This window comes from Carassius carassius, chromosome 6 (genome assembly GCF_963082965.1).
Source record: "Carassius carassius chromosome 6, fCarCar2.1, whole genome shotgun sequence".
NCBI classification, from domain to species: domain Eukaryota; kingdom Metazoa; phylum Chordata; class Actinopteri; order Cypriniformes; family Cyprinidae; genus Carassius; species Carassius carassius.
This window is the reverse complement of record NC_081760.1, coordinates 35571196-35587828: the sequence shown is the minus strand read 5'-3', so window position 1 is coordinate 35587828 and position 16633 is coordinate 35571196.

The window sequence follows — 16633 nt, the reverse complement described above, 5'->3', positions numbered from 1 at the left end:
TAGATGTTTCTGCTGCACTAGTGGTAGATGTTTCAGCAGGAGCTGTTGTGAATGTGGAAGTCTCTGTTGTTGTAGATGTTTCTGCTGCAATAGCGGTGGATGTTTCTGCAGGAGTTGTTTTGAATGTGGAAGTCTCTGTTGCTGTAGATGTTTTTGCTGCAATGGTAGTGGATGTTTCAACAGGAGTCGTTGTGATTGTGGTAGTCTCTGTTGCTGTTGATGTTTCTGCTACACTAGTTGTGGATGTTTCAGCAGGAACTGTTGTGAATGTGGAAGTCTCTGTTGTTGTAGATGTTTCTGCTGCACTAGTGGTAGATGTTTCTGCAGTAGCTTTTGTGATTGGGGAGGACTCTGTTGTTGTATATATTTCTGCTGTGATAATGGTGGATGTTTCAACTGGAGTTGTTGGAATTGTCGAAGTCTCTATTGTTGTAGTTGTTTCTGCTACAATATTTGTGAATGTTACAGCAGGACCTGTTGTGATCATGGAAGTCTCTGTTGTCATAGATGTTTCTGCTGCACTAGTGGTGGATGTTTCAGCAGGAGCTGTTGTGAATGTGGAAGTCTCTGTTGTTGTAGATGTTTCTGCTGTACTAGTGATAGATGTTTCTGCAGGAGCTATTGTGATTGTGGAGGGCTCTGTTGCTGTAGATGTTTCTGCTGCACTAGTGGTGGATGTTTCAGCAGGAGCTGTTGTGAATGTGGAAGTCTCTGTTGTTGTAGATGTTTCTGCTGTACTAGTGATAGATGTTTCTGCAGGACTGGTTGTGATTGTGGAAGGCTCTGTTGTTGTAGATGTTTCTGCTGCACTAGTGGTAGATGTTTCAGCAGGAGCTGTTGTGAATGTGGAAGTCTCTGTTGTTGTAGATGTTTCTGCTGTAATAGTGTTAGATGTTTCTGCAGGAGTTGTTGTGATTGTGGAGGGCTCTGTTGTTGTAGATGTTTCTGCTGCAATAATGGTGGATGTTTCAGCAGGAGCTGTTGTGAATGTGGAAGTCTCTGTTGTTGTAGATGTTTCTGCTGTACTAGTGGTAGATGTTTCTGCAGGAGTTGTTGTGATTGTGGAGGGCTCTGTTGCTGTAGATGTTTCTGCTTCACTAGTGGTGGATGTTTCAGCAGGAGCTGTTGTGAATGTGGACGTCTCTGTTGTTGTAGATGTTTCTGCTGTACTGGTGTTAGATGTTTCTGCAGGAGCTGTTGTGATTGTGGAGGACTCTGTTGCTGTAGATGTTTCCGCTTCACTAGAGGTGGATGTTACAGCAGTAGTTGTTGTGAATGTGGAAGTCTCTTTTGTTGTAGATGTTTCTACTGCAATGGAAGTGGATGTTTCAGCAGGAGTTGTTGTGATTGTGGGGAGCTCTGTTGTTGTAGATGTTTCCGCTTCACTAGAGGTGGATGTTTCAGCAGTAGTTGTTGTGAATGTGGAAGTCTCTGTTGTTGTAGATGTTTCTGCTGCACTAGTGGTGGATGTTTCTGCAGGAGTTTTCGTGAATGTGGAAGTCTCTGTTGTTGTAGATGTTTCTGCTGCACTAGTGGTAGATGTTTCTGCTGTAGTTCTTGTAGACGTTTCTGCTGCACTAGTGGTAGATGTTTCTGCAGTAGTAGTTGTTGTGATTGTGGAGGGCTCTGTTGTCGTATATGTTTCTGCTGTGATAATGGTGGATCTTTCAGCAGGAGCTGTTGTGAATGTGGAAGTCTCTGTTATTGTAGATGTTTCTGCTGTACTAGTGATAGGTGTTTCTGCAGGAGTTGTTGTAATTGTGGAGTGCTCTGTTGTTATAGATGTTTCTGCTGCACTAGTGGTGGATGTTTCAGCAGGAGCTGTTGTGAATGTGGAAGTCTCTTTTGTTGTAGATGTTTCTGCTGCATTAGTGGTAGATGTTACAGCAGTAGTTGTTGTGAACATGGAAGTCTCTGTTGCTGTAGATGTTTCTGCTGCACTAGTGGTAGATGTTTCTGCAGTAGCTTTTGTGATTGTGGAGGACTCTGTTGTTGTATATATTTCTGCTGTGATAATGGTGGATGTTTCAACTGGAGTTGTTGGAATTGTCGAAGTCTCTATTGTTGTAGTTGTTTCTGCTACAATAGTTGTGAATGTTACAGCAGGACCTGTTGTGATCATGGAAGTCTCTGTTGTCATAGATGTTTCTGCTGCACTAGTGGTGGATGTTTCAGCAGGAGCTGTTGTGAATGTGGAAGTCTCTGTTGTTGTAGATGTTTCTGCTGTACTAGTGATAGATGTTTCTGCAGGAGTTGTTGTGATTGTGGAGGGCTCTGTTGCTGTAGATGTTTCTGCTGCACTAGTGGTGGATGTTTCAGCAGGAGCTGTTGTGAATGTGGAAGTCTCTGTTGTTGTAGATGTTTCTGCTGTACTAGTGATAGATGTTTCTGCAGGAGTTGTTGTGATTGTGGAGGGCTCTGTTGTTGTAGATGTTTCTGCTGCACTAATGGTGGATGTTTCAGCAGGAGCTGTTGTGAATGTGGAAGTCTCTGTTGTTGTAGATGTTTCTGCTGTACTAGTGGTAGATGTTTCTGCAGGAGTTGTTGTGATTGTGGAGGGCTCTGTTGCTGTAGATGTTTCTGCTTCACTAGAGGTGGATGTTACAGCAGTAGTTGTTGTGAATGTGGAAGTCTCTGTTGTTGTAGATGTTTCTGCTGCAATGGAAGTGGATGTGTCAGCAGGAACTGTTTTGAATGTGGAAGTCTCTGTTGTTGTAGATGTTTCTGCTGCACTAGTGGTAGATGTTTCTGCAGTTGCTTTTGTGATTGTGGAGGGCTTTGTTGTTGTATATATTTCTGCTGTGATACTGGTGGATGTTTCAACTGGAGTTGTTGGAATTGTCGAAGTCTCTATTGTTGTAGTTGTTTCTGCTACAATAGTTGTGAATGTTACGGCATGACCTGTTGTGATCATGGAAGTCTCTGTTGTCATAGATGTTTCTGGTGCACTAGTGGTAGATGTTTCAGCAGGAGCTGTTGTGAATGTGGAAGTCTCTGTTGTTGTAGATGTTTCTGCTGTTCTAGTGAAAGATGTTTCTGCAGGAGTTGTTGTGATTGTGGAGGGTTCTGTTGTTGTAGATGTTTCTGCTGTACTAGTGTTAGATGTTTCTGCAGGAGTTGTTGTGATTGTGGAGGGTTCTGTTGTTGTAGACGTTTCTGCTGCACTAGTGGTGGATGTTTCAGAAGGAGCTGTTGTGAATGTGGAAGTCTCTGTTGTTGTAGATGTTTCTGCTCTACCAGTGTTAGATGTTTCTGCAGGAGTTGTTGTGATTGTGGAGGGCTCTGTTGTTGTAGATGTTTCTGCTACAATAGTTGTGAATGTTACAGCATGACCTGTTGTGATCATGGAAGTCTCTGTTGTTGTAGATGTTTCTGATATACTAGTGATAGATGTTTCTCCAGGAGTTGTTGTGATTGTGGAGGGCTCTGTTGTTCTAGATGTTTCTGCTGCACTAGTGGTAGATGTTTCAGCAGGAGCTGTTGTGAATGTGGAAGTCTCTGTTGTTGTAGATGTTTCTGCTGTACTAGTGATAGATGTTTCTGCAGGAGTTGTTGTGATTTTGGAGGGCGTTGTTGTTGTAGACGTTTCTGCTGCACTAGTGGTAGATGTTTCAGCAGGAAATGTTGTGAATGTGGAAATCTCTGTTGTTGTAGATGTTTCTGCTGTACTACTGTTAGATGTTTCTGCAGGAGTTGTTGTGATTGTGGAGGGCTCTGTTGCTGTAAATGTTTCTGCTGCACTAGTGGTGGATGTTTCAGCAGGAGCTGTTGTGAATGTGGAAGTCTCTGTTGTTGTAGATGTTTCTGCTGTACTAGTGATAGATGTTTCTGCAGGAGCTGTTGTGATTGTGGAGGGCTCTGTTGCTGTAGATGTTTCTGCTGCACTAGTGGTGGATGTTTCAGCAGGAGCTGTTGTGAATGTGGAAGTCTCTGTTGTTGTAGATGTTTCTGCTGTACTAGTGATAGATGTTTCTGCAGGACTGGTTGTGATTGTGGAGGGCTCTGTTGTTGTAGATGTTTCTGCGGCACTAGTGGTAGATGTTTCAGCAGGAGCTGTTGTGAATGTGGAAGTCTCTGTTGTTGTAGATGTTTCTGCTGTACTAGTGTTAGATGTTTCTGCAGGAGTTGTTGTGATTGTGGAGGGCTCTGTTGTTGTAGATGTTTCTGCTGCACTAATGGTGGATGTTTCAGCAGGAGCTGTTGTGAATGTGGAAGTCTCTGTTGTTGTAGATGTTTCTGCTGTACTAGTGGTAGATGTTTCTGCAGGAGTTGTTGTGATTGTGGAGGGCTCTGTTGCTGTAGATGTTTCTGCTTCACTAGAGGTGGATGTTACAGCAGTAGTTGTTGTGAATGTGGAAGTCTCTGTTGTTGTAGATGTTTCTGCTGCAATGGAAGAGGATGTTTCAGCAGGAACTGTTTTGAATGTGGAAGTCTCTGTTGTTGTAGATGTTTCTGCTGCACTAGTGGTAGATGTTTCTGCAGTTGCTTTTGTGATTGTGGAGGGCTTTGTTGTTGTATATATTTCTGCTGTGATACTGGTGGATGTTTCAACTGGAGTTGTTGGAATTGTCGAAGCCTCTATTGTTGTAGTTGTTTCTGCTTCAATAGTTGTGAATGTTACGTCATGACCTGTTGTGATCATGGAAGTCTCTGTTGTCATAGATGTTTCTGCTGCACTAGTGGTAGATGTTTCAGCAGGAGCTGTTGTGAATGTGGAAGTCTCTGTTGTTGTAGATGTTTCTGCTGTACTAGTGTTAGATGTTTCTGCAGGAGTTGTTGTGATTGTGGAGGGCTCTGTTGTTGTAGATGTTTCTGCTGCACTAGTGGTGGATGTTTCAGCAGGAGCTGTTGTGAATGTGGAAGTCTCTGTTGTTGTAGATGTTTCTGCTGTACTGGTGTTAGATGTTTCTGCAGGAGCTGTTGTGATTGTGGAGGACTCTGTTGCTGTAGATGTTTCTGCTTCACTAGAGGTGGATGTTACAGCAGTAGTTGTTGTGAATGTGGAAGTCTCTTTTGTTGTAGATGTTTCTACTGCAATGGAAGTGGATGTTTCAGCAGGAGTTGTTGTGATTGTGGGGAGCTCTGTTGTTGTAGATGTTTCTGCTGCACTGGTGGTGGATTTTTCTGCAGGAGTTGTTGTGAATGTGGAAGTCTCTGTAGCTGTAGATGTTTTTGCTGCAATGGAAGTGGATGTTTCAACAGGAGTTGTTGTGATTGTTGTAGTCTCTGTTGTTGTAGATGTTTCTGCTACACTAGTGGTGGATGTTTTAGCAGAAACTGTTGTGAATGTGTAAGTCTCTGTTGTTGTAGATGTTTCTGCTGCACTAGTGGTAGATGTTTCTGCTGTAGTCATTGTAGACGTTTCTGCTGCACTAGTGGTAGGTGTTTCTGCAGTAGTAGTTGTTGTGATAGTGGAGGGCTCTTTTGTTGTATATGTTTCTGCTGTTATAATGGTGGATGTTTTAACTGGATTTGTTGTAATTGTCGAACTCTCTATTTTTGTAGATGTTTCTGCTACACTAGTTGTGAATGTTTCAGCAGAAGTTGTTATGATCATGGAATTGTCTGTTGTTGTAGATGTTTCTGCTGCACTAGTGATAGATGTTTCTGCAGTAGTTGTTGTAATTGTGGAGAGCCCTGTTGCTGTAGATGTTTCTACTTCACTAGAGGTGGATGTTAAAGCAGTAGCTGTTGTGAATGTGGAAGACTCTGTTGTTGTAGATGTTTCTGCTGTACTAGTGATAGATGTTTCTGCAGGAGTTGTTGTGATTGTGGAGAGCTCTGTTGTTGTAGACGTTTCTGCTGCACTAGTGGTAGATGTTTCTGCAGGAGTTGTTGTGATTGTGGAGGGCTCTGTTGTTGTAGATGTTTCTGCTGCACTAGTGGTGGAGGTTTCAGCAGGAGCTGTTGTGAATGTGGAAGTCTCTGTTGTTGTAGATGTTTCTGCTGTACTAGTGGTAGATGTTTCTGCAGGAGTTGTTTTGATTGTGGAGAGCTCTGTTGTTGTAGATGTTTCTGCTGTACTAGTGGTTGATGTTTCTGCAGGAGTTGTTGTGATTGTGGAGGGCTCTGTTGTTGTAGACGTTTCTGCTGCACTAGTGGTAGATGTTTCAGCAGGAGCTGTTGTGAATGTGGAAGTCTCTGTTGTTGTAGATGTTTCTGCTGTACTAGTGTTAGATGTTTCTGCAGGAGTTGTTGTGATTGTGGAGGGCTCTGTTGTTGTAGATGTTTCTGCTGCACTAGTGGTGGAGGTTTCAGCAGGAGCTGTTGTGAATGTGGAAGTCTCTGTTGTTGTAGATGTTTCTGCTGTACTAGTGGTAGATGTGTCTGCAGGAGTTGTTGTGATTGTGGAGAGCTCTGTTGCTGTAGATGTTTCTGCTTCACTAGAGGTTGATGTTTCAGCAGGAGCTGTTGTGAATGAGGAAGTCTCTGTTGTTGTAGATGTTTCTGCTGCACTAGTGGTAGATGTTTCTGCAGTAGCTTTTGTGATTGTGGAGGGCTCTGTTGTTGTATATATTTCTGCTGTGATAATAGTGGATGGTTCAATTGGAGTTGTTGGAATTGTCGAAGTCTCTATTGTTGTAGTTGTTTCTGCTACAATAGTTGTGAATGTTACAGCATGACCTGTTGTGATCATGGAAGTCTCTGTTGTCATAGATGTTTCTGCTGCACTAGTGGTGGATGTTTCAGCAGGAGCTGTAGTGAATTTGGAAGTCTCTGTTGTTGTAGATGTTTCTGCTGTACTAGTGTTAGATGTTTCTGCAGGACTTGTTGTGATTGTGGAGGGCTCTGTTGTTGTAGACATTTCTGCTGCACTAGTGGTGGATGTTTCAGCAGGAACTGTTGTGAATGTGGAAGTCTCTGTTGTTGTAGATGTTTCTGCTGCACTAGTGGTAGATGTTTCTGCAGTAGATTTTGTGATTATGGAGGGCTCTGTTGTTGTATATATTTCTGCTGTGATAATGGTGGATGTTTCTGCAGGAGTTGTTGTGATTGTGGAGGGCTCTGTTGTTGTAGATGTTTCTGCTGCACTAGTGGTAGATGTTTCAGCAGGAGTTGTTGTGATTGTGGAGGGCGTTGTTGTTGTAGACGTTTCTGCTGCACTAGTGGTAGATGTTTCAGCAGGAAATGTTGTGAATGTGGAAATCTCTGTTGTTGTAGATGTTTCTGCTGTACTACTGTTAGATGTTTCTGCAGGAGTTGTTGTGATTGTGGAGGGCTCTGTTGCTGTAGATGTTTCTGCTGCACTAGTGGTGGATGTTTCAGCAGGAGCTGTTGTGAATGTGGAAGTCTCTGTTGTTGTAGATGTTTCTGCTGTACTAGTGATAGATGTTTCTGCAGGAGCTGTTGTGATTGTGGAGGGCTCTGTTACTGTAGATGTTTCTGCTGCAGTAGTGGTGGATGTTTCAGCAGGAGCTGTTGTGAATGTGGAAGTCTCTGTTGTTGTAGATGTTTCTGCTGTACTAGTGATAGATGTTTCTGCAGGACTGGTTGTGATTGTGGAGGGCTCTGTTGTTGTAGATGTTTCTGCGGCACTAGTGGTAGATGTTTCAGTAGGAGCTTTTGTGAATGTGGAAGTCTCTGTTGTTGTAGATGTTTCTGCTGTACTAGTGTTAGATGTTTCTGCAGGAGTTGTTGTGATTGTGGAGGGCTCTGTTGTTGTAGATGTTTCTGCTGCACTAATGGTGGATGTTTCAGCAGGAGCTGTTGTGAATGTGGAAGTCTCTGTTGTTGTAGATGTTTCTGCTGTACTAGTGGTAGATGTTTCTGCAGGAGTTGTTGTGATTGTGGAGGGCTCTGTTGCTGTAGATGTTTCTGCTGCACTAGTGGTGGATGTTTCAGCAGGAGCTGTTGTGAATGTGGAAGTCTCTGTTGTTGTAGATGTTTCTGCTGTACTGGTGTTAGATGTTTCTGCAGGAGCTGTTGTGATTGTGGAGGACTCTGTTGCTGTAGATGTTTCTGCTTCACTAGAGGTGGATGTTACAGCAGTAGTTGTTGTGAATGTGGAAGTCTCTTTTGTTGTAGATGTTTCTACTGCAATGGAAGTGGATGTTTCAGCAGGAGTTGTTGTGATTGTGGGGAGCTCTGTTGTTGTAGATGTTTCTGCTGCACTGGTGGTGGATTTTTCTGCAGGAGTTGTTGTAAATGTGGAAGTCTCTGTAGCTGTAGATGTTTTTGCTGCAATGGAAGTGGATGTTTCAACAGGAGTTGTTGTGATTGTTGTAGTCTCTGTTGTTGTAGATGTTTCTGCTACACTAGTGGTGGATGTTTTAGCAGAAACTGTTGTGAATGTGTAAGTCTCTGTTGTTGTAGATGTTTCTGCTGCACTAGTGGTAGATGTTTCTGCTGTAGTCATTGTAGACGTTTCTGCTGCACTAGTGGTAGGTGTTTCTGCAGGAGTTGTTGTGATTGTGGAGGGCTCTGTTGTTGTAGATGTTTCTGCTGCACTAGTGGTGGAGGTTTCAGCAGGAGCTGTTGTGAATGTGGAAGTCTCTGTTGTTGTAGATGTTTCTGCTGTACTAGTGGTAGATGTTTCTGCAGGAGTTGTTGTGATTGTGGAGAGCTCTGTTGTTGTAGATGTTTCTGCTGTACTAGTGGTAGATGTTTCTGCAGGAGTTGTTGTGATTGTGGAGGGCTCTGTTGTTGTAGACGTTTCTGCTGCACTAGTGGTAGATGTTTCAGCAGGAGCTGTTGTGAATGTGGAAGTCTCTGTTGTTGTAGATGTTTCTGCTGTACTAGTGTTAGATGTTTCTGCAGGAGTTGTTGTGATTGTGGAGGGCTCTGTTGTTGTAGATGTTTCTGCTGCACTAGTGGTGGAGGTTTCAGCAGGAGCTGTTGTGAATGTGGAAGTCTCTGTTGTTGTAGATGTTTCTGCTGTACTAGTGGTAGATGTGTCTGCAGGAGTTGTTGTGATTGTGGAGAGCTCTGTTGCTGTAGATGTTTCTGCTTCACTAGAGGTTGATGTTTCAGCAGGAGCTGTTGTGAATGAGGAAGTCTCTGTTGTTGTAGATGTTTCTGCTGCACTAGTGGTAGATGTTTCTGCAGTAGCTTTTGTGATTGTGGAGGGCTCTGTTGTTGTATATATTTCTGCTGTGATAATGGTGGATGGTTCAATTGGAGTTGTTGGAATTGTCGAAGTCTCTATTGTTGTAGTTGTTTCTGCTACAATAGTTGTGAATGTTACGGCATGACCTGTTGTGATCATGGAAGTCTCTGTTGTCATAGATGTTTCTGCTGCACTAGTGGTGGATGTTTCAGCAGGAGCTGTAGTGAATTTGGAAGTCTCTGTTGTTGTAGATGTTTCTGCTGTACTAGTGTTAGATGTTTCTGCAGGACTTGTTGTGATTGTGGAGGGCTCTGTTGTTGTAGACATTTCTGCTGCACTAGTGGTGGATGTTTCAGCAGGAACTGTTGTGAATGTGGAAGTCTCTGTTGTTGTAGATGTTTCTGCTGCACTAGTGGTAGATGTTTCTGCAGTAGATTTTGTGATTGTGGAGGGCTCTGTTGTTGTATATATTTCTGCTGTGATAATGGTGGATGTTTCTGCAGGAGTTGTTGTGATTGTGGAGGGCTCTGTTGTTGTAGATGTTTCTGCTGCACTAGTGGTAGATGTTTCTGCAGTAGTTGTTGTGATTGTGGAGGGCTCTGTTGTTGTATATATTTCTGCTGTGATAATGGTGGATGTTTCAACTGGAGTTGTTGGAATTGTCGAAGTCTCTATTGTTGTAGATGTTTCTGCTGTACTAGTGATAGATGTTTCTGCAGGACTTGTGATTGTGGAGGGCTCTGTTGCTGTAGATGTTTCTGCTGCAGTAGTGGTGGATGTTTCAGCAGGAGCTGTTGTGAATGTGGAAGTCTCTGTTGTTGTAGATGTTTCTGCTGTACTAGTGATAGATGTTTCAGTAGGAGCTTTTGTGAATGTGGAAGTCTCTGTTGTTGTAGATGTTTCTGCTGTACTAGTGTTAGATGTTTCTGCAGGAGTTGTTGTGATTGTGGAGGGCTCTGTTGTTGTAGATGTTTCTGCTGCACTAATGGTGGATGTTTCAGCAGGAGCTGTTGTGAATGTGGAAGTCTCTGTTGTTGTAGATGTTTCTGCTGTACTAGTGGTAGATGTTTCTGCAGGAGTTGTTGTGATTGTGGAGGGCTCTGTTGCTGTAGATGTTTCTGCTGCACTAGTGGTGGATGTTTCAGCAGGAGCTGTTGTGAATGTGGAAGTCTCTGTTGTTGTAGATGTTTCTGCTGTACTGGTGTTAGATGTTTCTGCAGGAGCTGTTGTGATTGTGGAGGACTCTGTTGCTGTAGATGTTTCTGCTTCACTAGAGGTGGATGTTACAGCAGTAGTTGTTGTGAATGTGGAAGTCTCTTTTGTTGTAGATGTTTCTACTGCAATGGAAGTGGATGTTTCAGCAGGAGTTGTTGTGATTGTGGGGAGCTCTGTTGTTGTAGATGTTTCTGCTGCACTGGTGGTGGATTTTTCTGCAGGAGTTGTTGTAAATGTGGAAGTCTCTGTAGCTGTAGATGTTTTTGCTGCAATGGAAGTGGATGTTTCAACAGGAGTTGTTGTGATTGTTGTAGTCTCTGTTGTTGTAGATGTTTCTGCTACACTAGTGGTGGATGTTTTAGCAGAAACTGTTGTGAATGTGTAAGTCTCTGTTGTTGTAGATGTTTCTGCTGCACTAGTGGTAGATGTTTCTGCTGTAGTCATTGTAGACGTTTCTGCTGCACTAGTGGTAGGTGTTTCTGCAGTAGTAGTTGTTGTGATAGTGGAGGGCTCTTTTGTTGTATATGTTTCTGCTGTTATAATGGTGGATGTTTTAACTGGATTTGTTGTAATTGTCGAACTCTCTATTTTTGTAGATGTTTCTGCTACACTAGTTGTGAATGTTTCAGCAGAAGTTGTTGTGATCATGGAATTGTCTGTTGTTTTAGATGTTTCTGCTGCACTAGTGATAGATGTTTCTGCAGTAGTTGTTGTAATTGTGGAGAGCCCTGTTGCTGTAGATGTTTCTACTTCACTAGAGGTGGATGTTAAAGCAGTAGCTGTTGTGAATGTGGAAGACTCTGTTGTTGTAGATGTTTCTGCTGTACTAGTGGTAGATGTTTCTGCAGGAGTTGTTGTGATTGTGGAGGGCTCTGTTGTTGTAGATGTTTCTGCTGCACTAGTGGTGGAGGTTTCAGCAGGAGCTGTTGTGAATGTGGAAGTCTCTGTTGTTGTAGATGTTTCTGCTGTACTAATGGTAGATGTTTCTGCAGGAGTTGTTGTGATTGTGGAGAGCTCTGTTGTTGTAGATGTTTCTGCTGTACTAGTGGTAGATGTTTCTGCAGGAGTTGTTGTGATTGTGGAGGGCTCTGTTGTTGTAGACGTTTCTGCTGCACTAGTGGTAGATGTTTCAGCAGGAGCTGTTGTGAATGTGGAAGTCTCTGTTGTTGTAGATGTTTCTGCTGTACTAGTGTTAGATGTTTCTGCAGGAGTTGTTGTGATTGTGGAGGGCTCTGTTGTTGTAGATGTTTCTGCTGCACTAGTGGTGGAGGTTTCAGCAGGAGCTGTTGTGAATGAGGAAGTCTCTGTTGTTGTAGATGTTTCTGCTGCACTAGTGGTAGATGTTTCTGCAGTAGCTTTTGTGATTGTGGAGGGCTCTGTTGTTGTATATATTTCTGCTGTGATAATGGTGGATGGTTCAATTGGAGTTGTTGGAATTGTCGAAGTCTCTATTGTTGTAGTTGTTTCTGCTACAATAGTTGTGAATGTTACGGCATGACCTGTTGTGATCATGGAAGTCTCTGTTGTCATAGATGTTTCTGCTGCACTAGTGGTGGATGTTTCAGCAGGAGCTGTAGTGAATTTGGAAGTCTCTGTTGTTGTAGATGTTTCTGCTGTACTAGTGTTAGATGTTTCTGCAGGACTTGTTGTGATTGTGGAGGGCTCTGTTGTTGTAGACATTTCTGCTGCACTAGTGGTGGATGTTTCAGCAGGAACTGTTGTGAATGTGGAAGTCTCTGTTGTTGTAGATGTTTCTGCTGCACTAGTGGTAGATGTTTCTGCAGTAGATTTTGTGATTGTGGAGGGCTCTGTTGTTGTATATATTTCTGCTGTGATAATGGTGGATGTTTCTGCAGGAGTTGTTGTGATTGTGGAGGGCTCTGTTGTTGTAGATGTTTCTGCTGCACTAGTGGTAGATGTTTCTGCAGTAGTTGTTGTGATTGTGGAGGGCTCTGTTGTTGTATATATTTCTGCTGTGATAATGGTGGATGTTTCAACTGGAGTTGTTGGAATTGTCGAAGTCTCTATTGTTGTAGATGTTTCTGCTGTACTAGTGATAGATGTTTCTGCAGGACTTGTGATTGTGGAGGGCTCTGTTGTTGTAGACATTTCTGCTGCACTAGTGGTAGATGTTTCAGCAGGAGCTGTTGTGAATGTGGAAGTCTCTGTTGTTGTAGATGTTTCTGCTGTACTAGTGTTAGATGTTTCTGCAGGACTTGTTGTGATTGTGGAGGGCTCTGTTGTTGTAGACATTTCTGCTGCACTAGTGGTGGATGTTTCAGCAGGAGCTGTTGTGAATGTGGAAGTCTCTGTTGTTGTAGATGTTTCTGCTGTACTAGTGATAGATGTTTCTGCAGGAGTTGTTGTGATTGTGGAGGGCTCTGTTGTTGTAGATGTTTCTGCTGCACTAGTGGTAGATGTTTCAGCAGGAGCTGTTGTGAATGTGGAAGTCTCTGTTGTTGTAGATGTTTCTGCTGTACTAGTGATAGATGTTTCTGCAGGAGTTGTTGTGATTGTGGAGTGCTCTGTTGTTGTAGATGTTTCTGCTGCACTAGTGGTGGATGTTTCAGCAGGAGCTGTTGTGAATGTGGAAGTCTCTGTTATTGTAGATGTTTCTGCTGTACTAGTGATAGATGTTTCTGCAGGAGTTGTTGTGATTGTGGAGGGCTCTGTTGCTGTAGATGTTTCTGCTTCACTAGAGGTGGATGTTACAACAGTAGTTGTTGTGAATGTGGAAGTCTCCGTTGTTGTAGATGTTTCTACTGCAATGGAGGTGGATGTTTCAGCAGGAGTTGTTGTGATTGTGGGGAGATCTGTTGTTGTAGATGTTTCTGCTGCACAAGTGGTAGATGTTTCAGCAGGAGCTGTTGTGAATGTGGAAGTCTCTGTTGTTGTAGATGTTTCTGCTGTACTAGTGTTAGATGTTTCTGCAGGACTTGTTGTGATTGTGGAGGGCTCTGTTGTTGTAGACATTTCTGCTGCACTAGTGGTGGATGTTTCAGCAGGAGCTGTTGTGAATGTGGAAGTCTCTGTTGTTGTAGATGTTTCTGCTGTACTAGTGATAGATGTTTCTGCAGGAGTTGTTGTGATTGTGGAGGGCTCTGTTGTTGTAGATGTTTCTGCTGCACTAGTGGTAGATGTTTCAGCAGGAGCTGTTGTGAATGTGGAAGTCTCTGTTGTTGTAGATGTTTCTGCTGTACTAGTGATAGATGTTTCTGCAGGAGTTGTTGTGATTGTGGAGGGCTCTGTTGTTGTAGATGTTTCTGCTGCACTAGTGGTGGATGTTTCAGCAGGAGCTGTTGTGAATGTGGAAGTCTCTGTTATTGTAGATGTTTCTGCTGTACTAGTGATAGATGTTTCTGCAGGAGTTGTTGTGATTGTGGAGGGCTCTGTTGCTGTAGATGTTTCTGCTTCACTAGAGGTGGATGTTACAACAGTAGTTGTTGTGAATGTGGAAGTCTCCGTTGTTGTAGATGTTTCTACTGCAATGGAGGTGGATGTTTCAGCAGGAGTTGTTGTGATTGTGGGGAGATCTGTTGTTGTAGATGTTTCTTCTGCACTAGTGGTAGATGTTTCAGCAGGAGCTGTTGTGAATGTGGAAGTCTCTGTTGTTGTAGATGTTTCTGCTGTACTAGTGACAGATGTTTCTGCAGGAGTTGTTGTGATTGTGGAGGGCTCTGTTGTTGTAGATGTTTCTGCTGCACTAGTGGTAGATGTTTCAGCAGGAGCTGTTGTGAATGTGGAAGTCTCTGTTGTTGTAGATGTTTCTGCTGTACTAGTGATAGATGTTTCTGCAGGAGTTGTTGTGATTGTGGAGGGCTCTGTTGTTGTAGATGTTTCTGCTTCACTAGAGGTGGATGTTACAGCAGTAGCTGTTGTGAATGTGGAAGTCTCTGTTGTTGTAGATGTTTCTGCTGCACTAGTGGAAGATGTTTCTGCAGTAGTTGTTGTGATTGTGGAGGGCTCTGTTGTTGTATATATTTCTGCTGTGATAATGGTGGATGTTTCAACTGGAGTTGTTGGAATTGTCGAAGTCTCTATTGTAGTAGATGTTTCTGCTGTACTAGTGGTAGATGTTTCTGCAGGACTTGTTGTGATTGTGGAGGGCTCTGTTGTTGTAGACATTTCTGCTGCACTAGTGGTAGATGTTTCAGCAGGAGATGTTGTGAATGTGGAAGTCTCTGTTGTTGTAGATGTTTCTGCTGTACTAGTGTTAGATGTTTCTGCAAGACTTGTTGTGATTGTGGAGGGCTCTGTTGTTGTAGACATTTCTGCTGCACTAGTGGTGGATGTTTCAGCAGGAGCTGTTGTGAATGTGGAAGTCTCTGTTGTTTTAGATGTTTCTGCTGTACTAGTGATAGATGTTTCTGCAGGAGTTGTTGTGATTGTGGAGGGCTCTGTTGTTGTAGATGTTTCTGCTGCACTAGTGGTAGATGTTTCAGCAGGAGCTGTTGTGAATGTGGAAGTCTCTGTTGTTGTAGATGTTTCTGCTGTACTAGTGATAGATGTTTCTGCAGGAGTTGTTGTGATTGTGGAGGGCTCTGTTGTTGTAGATGTTTCTGCTGCACTAGTGGTGGATGTTTCAGCAGGAGCTGTTGTGAATGTGGAAGTCTCTGTTATTGTAGATGTTTCTGCTGTACTAGTGATAGATGTTTCTGCAGGAGTTGTTGTGATTGTGGAGGGCTCTGTTGCTGTAGATGTTTCTGCTTCACTAGAGGTGGATGTTACAACAGTAGTTGTTGTGAATGTGGAAGTCTCCGTTGTTGTAGATGTTTCTACTGCAATGGAGGTGGATGTTTCAGCAGGAGTTGTTGTGATTGTGGGGAGATCTGTTGTTGTAGATGTTTCTGCTGCACAAGTGGTAGATGTTTCAGCAGGAGCTGTTGTGAATGTGGAAGTCTCTGTTGTTGTAGATGTTTCTGCTGTACTAGTGTTAGATGTTTCTGCAGGACTTGTTGTGATTGTGGAGGGCTCTGTTGTTGTAGACATTTCTGCTGCACTAGTGGTGGATGTTTCAGCAGGAGCTGTTGTGAATGTGGAAGTCTCTGTTGTTGTAGATGTTTCTGCTGTACTAGTGATAGATGTTTCTGCAGGAGTTGTTGTGATTGTGGAGGGCTCTGTTGTTGTAGATGTTTCTGCTGCACTAGTGGTAGATGTTTCAGCAGGAGCTGTTGTGAATGTGGAAGTCTCTGTTGTTGTAGATGTTTCTGCTGTACTAGTGATAGATGTTTCTGCAGGAGTTGTTGTGATTGTGGAGGGCTCTGTTGTTGTAGATGTTTCTGCTGCACTAGTGGTGGATGTTTCAGCAGGAGCTGTTGTGAATGTGGAAGTCTCTGTTATTGTAGATGTTTCTGCTGTACTAGTGATAGATGTTTCTGCAGGAGTTGTTGTGATTGTGGAGGGCTCTGTTGCTGTAGATGTTTCTGCTTCACTAGAGGTGGATGTTACAACAGTAGTTGTTGTGAATGTGGAAGTCTCCGTTGTTGTAGATGTTTCTACTGCAATGGAGGTGGATGTTTCAGCAGGAGTTGTTGTGATTGTGGGGAGATCTGTTGTTGTAGATGTTTCTTCTGCACTAGTGGTAGATGTTTCAGCAGGAGCTGTTGTGAATGTGGAAGTCTCTGTTGTTGTAGATGTTTCTGCTGTACTAGTGACAGATGTTTCTGCAGGAGTTGTTGTGATTGTGGAGGGCTCTGTTGTTGTAGATGTTTCTGCTGCACTAGTGGTAGATGTTTCAGCAGGAGCTGTTGTGAATGTGGAAGTCTCTGTTGTTGTAGATGTTTCTGCTGTACTAGTGATAGATGTTTCTGCAGGAGTTGTTGTGATTGTGGAGGGCTCTGTTGTTGTAGATGTTTCTGCTTCACTAGAGGTGGATGTTACAGCAGTAGCTGTTGTGAATGTGGAAGTCTCTGTTGTTGTAGATGTTTCTGCTGCACTAGTGGAAGATGTTTCTGCAGTAGTTGTTGTGATTGTGGAGGGCTCTGTTGTTGTATATATTTCTGCTGTGATAATGGTGGATGTTTCAACTGGAGTTGTTGGAATTGTCGAAGTCTCTATTGTAGTAGATGTTTCTGCTGTACTAGTGGTAGATGTTTCTGCAGGACTTGTTGTGATTGTGGAGGGCTCTGTTGTTGTAGACATTTCTGCTGCACTAGTGGTAGATGTTTCAGCAGGAGATGTTGTGAATGTGGAAGTCTCTGTTGTTGTAGATGTTTCTGCTGTACTAGTGTTAGATGTTTCTGCAAGACTTGTTGTGATTGTGGAGGGCTCTGTTGTTGTAGACATTTCTGCTGCACTAGTGGTGGATGTTTCAGCAGGAGCTGTTGTGAATGTGGAAGTCTCTGTTGTTTTAGATGTTTCTGCTGTACTAGT